The 7,829-nt window shown below is 31.9% G+C and overlaps 1 non-coding gene across 1 annotated transcript; it reads left to right on the forward strand.

Moving 5' to 3' along the window:
- Positions 1–7,024: 7,024 nt before the first annotated feature.
- On the forward strand, positions 7,025–7,131 carry LOC139895216 (small nucleolar RNA R71). Its single transcript, XR_011775678.1, has one exon. It is a non-coding gene; the product is annotated as a small nucleolar RNA R71 (small nucleolar RNA).
- The last annotated feature ends 698 nt before the right edge of the window (positions 7,132–7,829 follow it).

Raw genomic sequence — 7,829 nt, forward strand, 5'->3', positions numbered from 1 at the left:
CACCCCTCTAATCTGAATCACTGGTTTCTTCTTTTTCGGACTTGGTTCTTTTTCCTAATCTTTTAGGGATATATGATGTTCCTCTAATACGAGTCGTCATTTTCCACATTGGTTTAGAAAAACCTGGTGGTTTAGAGGTTCTCGGGTTATTGTCACGATATTGAAAATACGGGTGTTGACGGTACATATAAAGTTCATCGGGGTCGGAATCAGATTTCTCTATTTTGATGCCTTTTCCCTTATTATTTTCTTTTGCCTCATTAAATTGGGTCGGGGTAATTTCTATAACATCATCGGAATCCTCATCAGGATCCGACTAATCGGAAAATTGGTAATTTTCCCAATATTTTGCTTCCTTAGCGGAAACACCATTGACCATTATTAACTTTGGTCCATTGGTTGATGATTTTCTTTTATTTGACCAGTTTTCTGTGGTTCCTACTATTCCCCCCTCCAGAACCTCTTCTTCTTCCGGTTCCTCTTCTTCTGGTTCCTCTTCTTCCGGTTCCGTTTCTTCTTCCGGTTCTTCGAGAACTTGTGAATCTTGCCAATATATATTCGACTCTTCGTTATTATTAGGTGAGTCAATGGGATTTGTACTAGAGGTAGACATCTATCACACAATATCAAACATGTTAAGAGATTAATATATCACATAATATTTACATGTTAATAATATATAGTTTCTAACAAAAATGTTAAGCAATCATTTTTAAAGAAAACACGGTCGAAGTCCAGACTCACTAATGCGTCCTAACAAACTCGATAAGACACACTAATGCAAATTTTCTGGGTCTCTAAGACCAACGCTCGGATACCAACTGAAATGTCCCGTTCATATTGATTATAAACGTTCCATATTAATTGATTTCGTTGCGAGGTTTTGACCTCTATATGAGACGTTTTTCAAAGACTGCATTCATTTTTAAAACAACCATAACCTTTATTTTATCAATAAAGGTTTTAAAAAAATTACGTAGATTATCAAATAATGATAATCTAAAATATACTGTTTACACACGACCATTACATAATGGTTTACAATAGAAATATATTACATCGACATATGTTTCTTGAATGCAGTTTTTACACAATATCATACAAACATGGACTCCAAATCTTGTCCTTATTTTAGTATGCAACAGCGGAAGCTCTTAGTATTCACCTGAGAATAAACATGCTTTAAACGTCAACAAAAATGTTGGTGAGTTATAGGTTTAACCTATATATATTAAATCGTAACAATAGACCACAAGATTTCATATTTCAATACACATCCCATAAATAGAGATAAAAATCATTCATATGGTGAACACCTGGTAACCGCCATTAACAAGATGCATATATAAGAATATCCCCATCATTCCGGGACACCCTTCAGATATGATATAAATTTCGAAGTACTAAAGCATCCAGTACTTTGGATGGGGTTTGTTAGGCCCAATATATCTATCTTTAGGATTCGCGTCAATTAGGGTGTCTGTTCCCTAATTCTTAGATTACCAGACTTAATAAAAAGGGGCATATTCGATTTCGATAATTCAACCATAGAATGTAGTTTCACGTACTTGTGTCTATCTTGTAAATCATTTATAAAATCTGCATGTATTCTCATCCCAAAAATATTAGATTTTAAAAGTGGGACTATAACTCACTTTTACAGATATTTCCTTTCTCAGAAATAAGACTTGGCCATGGATCGATTCACGAACCTATACAAATATGTACATATATATCAAAGTATGATCAAAATATAATTACAACCATTTTTATTACGTTTTAAAGATTTGAGTGTATTAAGTCAGCTGTCCTCGTTAGTAACCTACAACTAGTTGTTCACAGTTAGATGTACAGAAATAAATCGATATATATTATCTTGAATCAATCCACGACCCAGTATATACACGTCTCAGGCTAGATCACAACTCAAAGTATATATATGATGAGTGAGCTAAGGGGTATAAAATACTATTAAATTTTACAAGGAAATACTATTAAATACGATACAATTTTACACAAGATATTTATTTATTTATTGAATGGATATACTTAAACCTTGCTACAACACTTATAGGCATTGTACCTAATCGTACAGTAGTGTAGTTTTTAATAAGTCCGATTCGTTCCACAGAGAATCTTTTTCACAAAGCTTAACGCTATATTAGTTTAAATTTATAAAAATACAAATATATATATAAGTAATATTATTATTATAAAGGTGGTTTTTACCGTTTAATGACCGGTTTGTCGATTTTAAAAACTTTAGTTGCAGTTAAAACAAAATGTAAAATATTAAATAAATAAAAGACTTAATTTAAAGCGTAAAGTAAATAACGATAATGAAATTACGATAAATAAAAGTGCGATAAAATAAACTTGCGATAATTAAAAAGTACGATAATTAAAAGTGCAATTAAATACAATAACAATAAATAAAAGTGCGATAATTAGAAGTGCAATTAAATATAAAATAAAGGAAATTAAATATGAAATAAAAGAATTATGCTTATTTAAACTTCCGTAATCATGATGTTTGACGTGTTGATTTTAGTTTTATGCCCATGGGTTAATTGTCCTTTGTCCTGGATTATTTAATATGTCCGTCTAGTTTTTGTCCATAACAGTCCATCAGTCATAAATATAAAGTGCGAGTATCCTCCTCAAATTATCCTTATACCCGAAGTTAAATATTCCAACTAATTAGGGACTTAAACTGTAACAAGATTTTAATACTTTGTTTAATAATTACACCAGGATGTCGACTGAGTGTAACCCAAGGTTTTAATACTTTGTTATCAATTATGCCAAGTGTCCTTGTACATAATTTCACTCCTGTTTTAATAATTCTAGTGGCTATTAATCCATTCCCGTGTCCGGTTAAATGAACGATTATTCGTACATATAAATACCCCGTCCATCGTGTCCGATCGAGTATATATGGTTATTTATAGGGACGCCCAATTGTAAATCTTTATATTAAAATTAACAAACTATCATTTAGTTAAACAAATATAAAGCCCATTAATAGCCCATAGTCTAATTTCCACAAGTGTCGTTCTTTTGTCTAAACCTCAATTATGGTACAAAGCCCAATTACCCAATTTTAGTAATTAGCCCAACATCATGATTACTTCGGATTAAATAAGCATAATAATAACTTAGCTACGAGACATTAATGTAAAAAGGTTGAACATAACTTACAATGATTAAAAATAGCGTAGCGTTACACGGACAGAATTTTGACTTACACCCTTACAACATTCGCTAACATACCCTTATTATTAGAATTAAAATTAAAATTAAAATTAAAATATAAATATAAATATATACTACGTATATAGATAGAGAGATTGATATATATTGAAAAATGGTTCACCAAAGCTCGATTTTTATAGGCTTGTGATCTGGAAAAGGGGCTCATGCGATCGCATGAGCTTTGCTCTTCAAGGCCATGCGATCGCATGGCCAGCTGGGGAGGCTCACATTTGGTTTTTTTCTTCTGCCGACGGTTTTATAATATAATATAATATATATATTAATTTTAAGAATTAATTATATATTATATATTATATTATATTCATGTGCATAGTTGACTTGTAATTTTTAGTCCGTTGCGTCGAGCGTTGAGAGTTGACTCTGGTCCCGGTTCCAGATTTTCGAACGTCCTTGCGTACAATTTAATATCTTGTACTTTGCGTTTTGAATCTTGTACTCTTGTAATTTCGAGACGTTTCTTATCAATAATTGGAACCTCTTTGATTGTATTTTGTTCTTTTGAGCTTTTTGGTCGTTTGCGTCTTCAATTCGTCGAATCTGTCTTTTGTCTTCACCTTTTATTATTTAAACGAATATCACTTGTAAATAGAACAATTGCAACTAAAAGCTTGTCTTTCTTGAGGAATAATGCTATGAAATATATGTTCGTTTTTAGCATTATCAATATATTTTTGGAATCAACCTCAACCCTGTATAGCTAACTCCAACATTACTGCATATAGAGTGTCTATGGTTGTTCCAAATAATATATATACATGTTTCGATATGATATGTCAAAACATTTGCATACGTGTCTATGGTATCCCAAGATTACATAATATATTAGAATACATGTATAATACAATATAAGTTAGCTAGGATATGATTTGTATAGATTTGTTAAACATTTCCCGTAGCTAAAATAATCAAAAAATATCCAATCTTGTTTTAGCCATAACTTCTTCATTTTAAATCCGTTTTGAGTGAATCCAATTGCTATGGTTTCATATTGAACTTAAGTTTATGAATCTATACAGAAAAAGTATAAGTTTATAGTCATAATTACAGGTTACAAGTTGTTTTTGTAAAGGTAGTCATTTCAGTCGAAAGAACGACGTCTAGATGACCATTTTGGAAAACATACTTCCACTTTGAGTTTAACCATGATTTTTGGATATAGTTTCATGTTTATAATAAAAATCATTTTCCCATAAGAACAACTTTTAAATCAAAGTTTATCATAGTTTTTAATTAACTAACCCAAAACAGCCCGCGGTGTTACTACAACGGCGTATATCCAGTTTTACGGTGTTTTTCGTGTTTTCTGGTTTTAAATCATTAAGTTAGCATATCATATAGATATAGAACATGGGTTTAGTTGATTTTAAAAGTCAAGTTAGAAGGATTAACTTTTGTTTGCGAACAAGTTTAGAATTAACTAAACTATGTTCTAGTGATTACAAGTTTAAACCTTCGAATAAGATAGCTTTATATGTATGAATTGAATGATGTTATGAACATCATTACTACCTCAAGTTTTCTGGATAAAGCTACTAGAAATGAGAAAAATGGATCTAGATTCAAAGGATCCTTGGATGGCTTGAAAGTTCTTGAAGCAGAATCATGACACGAAAACAAGTTCAAGTAAGATTTTCACTCGAAATAAGATTGTTATAGTTGTAGAAATTGAATCAAAGTTTGAATATGAATATTACCTTGAATTAGAAAGATAACCTACTATAAATAACAAAGGTTCCTTGATCTTAGATGATTACTTGGAATGGATTAGAAAGCTTGGAAGTAGACTTGCAAACTTGGAAGTATTCTTGATTTTTATGAAACTATACTTATGGAATTTATGAAGAACACTTAGAACTTGAAGATGGAACTTGAGAGAGATCAATTAGATGAAGAAAATTGAAGAATGAAAGTGTTTTTAGGTGTTTTTGGTCGTTGGTATATGGATTAGATATAAAGGATATGTAATTTTGTTTTCATGTAAATAAGTCATGAATGATTCCTAATATTTTTGTAATTTTATGAGATATTTCATGCTAGTTGCCAAATGATGGTTCCCACATGTGTTAGGTGACTCTCATGGGCTGCTAAGAGCTGATTATTGGAGTGTATATATCAATAGTACATACATCTAAAAGCTGTGTATTGTACAAGTACGAATACGGGTGCATACGAGTAGAATTGTTGATGAAACTGAACGAGGATGTAATTGTAAGCATTTTTGTTAAGTAGAAGTACTTTGATATGTGTCTTGAAGTCTTTCAAAAGTGTATGAATACATATTAAAACACTACATGTATATACATTTTAACTGAGTCGTTAAGTCATCGTTAGTCGTTACATGTAAATGTTGATTTGAAACCTTTAAGTTAACGATCTTGTTAAATGTTGTTAACCCAATGTTTATTATATCTAATGAGATGTTAAATTATTATATTATCATGATATTATGATATATTAATAGTCTTGTTTTTACATATGTAGTTCATTGTTAACACACTTAATGATATATTTAAATATCATTTTATCATGTTAAATATAGTGTATCAATATCTTAATATGATACATATGTATTTAGTAGACGTTATCATAACGATAATCGTTATATATATCATTTCGAATTTCTTAACTTAGTAATCTCATTTCTTATGTATATCACACATTGTTAATATACTTAGTGAGATACTTACTCATCATAATCTTATGTCAACCATTTATATATGTCTATATATATACCACAACATGTAGTTTTTATAATTTTGTAACGTTCGTGAATCGCCGATCAACTTGGGTGATCAATTGTCTATATGAAACTTATTTCATTTAATCAAGTCTTAACAAGTTTGAGTGCTTAACATGTTGGAAATATTTAATCATGTAGATAACAATTTCTTTTAATATATATAAACATGGAAAAGTTCGGGTCACTACAATATTAACATTCTCATTCCGAGGATTTACTTCAATATTACTCGGTAGCTTTCCTTGTTCCCTCTCACTCATCATGCTAGCAAGAGTACCAACGTGTTTTTCTAGATTCAAAATGGAAGATTGTTGAGTTCTTAATGACTGATCAAACCTCTTATTTGTTTGGGTTTGAGATGTAATAAATTGTGTTTGAGATTCCTTTAGCCTTGCCATCAGTTCTTCTAGATTTGACTTTTTCTCTTTGGTTTGTTGTAGTGGTTTATACAAGCTAGGTCTTTGTTGATTGAAAGTGTTATTTTGAGTTGGTTGGTTATTCGGACCTTGTTGGTTATACGAGTTATTGTTGGGTCCATTTGGATTGTAAATAATGTTTTGATTTCGATTGAAGTTTGGCCTTGGCAGTTGATAATTATTTTGATAATTATTTCCCTGCCTTTGGTTCATGTAAGAAACATTCTCACGTTGTTCCATCGTTTGCTCGATGTGACAATCTTATGTTAAGTGTGGTTCACCGCATTGCTCACAACTGATTCATATTGCGTGAATATCTTTATTCATCTTTTCCATTCGTCTTTCGAAAACATCTATTTTTGCGGAAACGGAATCAAAATCATGGCTAGAATCGGCTCTAGCCGCTTTAGATGATCGAAAAATATCTTTTTCTTGATGACACTCATGTGAGTGGGAGGCTATGTTATCAATAATTTTGTGAACTTCGGTTGAGGTTTACTTCATAATGGAACCACCAGCTGTTGTGTCGATGTATTTTCGTGTAGCAACGTCGACACCTTGGTAGAATATTTGTACTATTTGATAAGTGTCTAAACCGTGCTGAGGAAATCCTCTCAACAACTTTCCGAATCTTGTCCATGCCTCATATAATGTTTCATTTGGCTTTTGCGCGAACGTAAAAATTTCTCCTTGAAGTCTCACGACTTTAGATGCCGGAAAGAATCTTTTAAGAAAATTTTCAACTAAGACATCCCATGTGTTAATCGCCCCTTCAGGTAACGATTCTAACCAATCTTTGGCTTCTCCCTTTAAAGTCCAGGGAAACAACATGAGATAGATCTGTTCATCCTCAACTTCTCTGATTTTGAATAGAGTACAGATCCTATTAAAGGTTCGAAGATGTCCGTTTGGATCTTCTTTTGGCATACTACTATATTGGCATTGATTATTTACCATGTTTAGGATTTGTCCTTTGATTTCATAATCTGGCGCATTAATGTCTGGTTTAATAATGGCGTGACCTTGGCCCGTGCGTGTGGCTCTCATTCGGTCTTCCATACTTAGAGGTTCCGTTACTTCCATAATTGAATTTGTTGAATCCGAATCACTAGAAGATTCTGATTTAATGGTTTGTGGTTCAGGAGGAATAATTAGTGGTTCAGGATCTTAGAATTGTCCTTGAATATCCTCCGGGTTCTCAATTGTGAAGTCGGGTTCAAAAAATGGATTATCGGAAATTTGAATTGGAGTACTTGTTCGACTAGATGATGATTCTAAGGAAAAATCAACAGCGGCAATATTAGCTAGATGTCTTGATCGGGTTTCAGGTGGTGAACGTATGAAAGGTGGTGAACGTTTTGCTCGGTGCATTCACTGAATATCCTAATAGTTATAAA

Source organism: Rutidosis leptorrhynchoides, chromosome 2, assembly GCF_046630445.1.
Source record: "Rutidosis leptorrhynchoides isolate AG116_Rl617_1_P2 chromosome 2, CSIRO_AGI_Rlap_v1, whole genome shotgun sequence".
Taxonomy (NCBI): domain Eukaryota; kingdom Viridiplantae; phylum Streptophyta; class Magnoliopsida; order Asterales; family Asteraceae; genus Rutidosis; species Rutidosis leptorrhynchoides.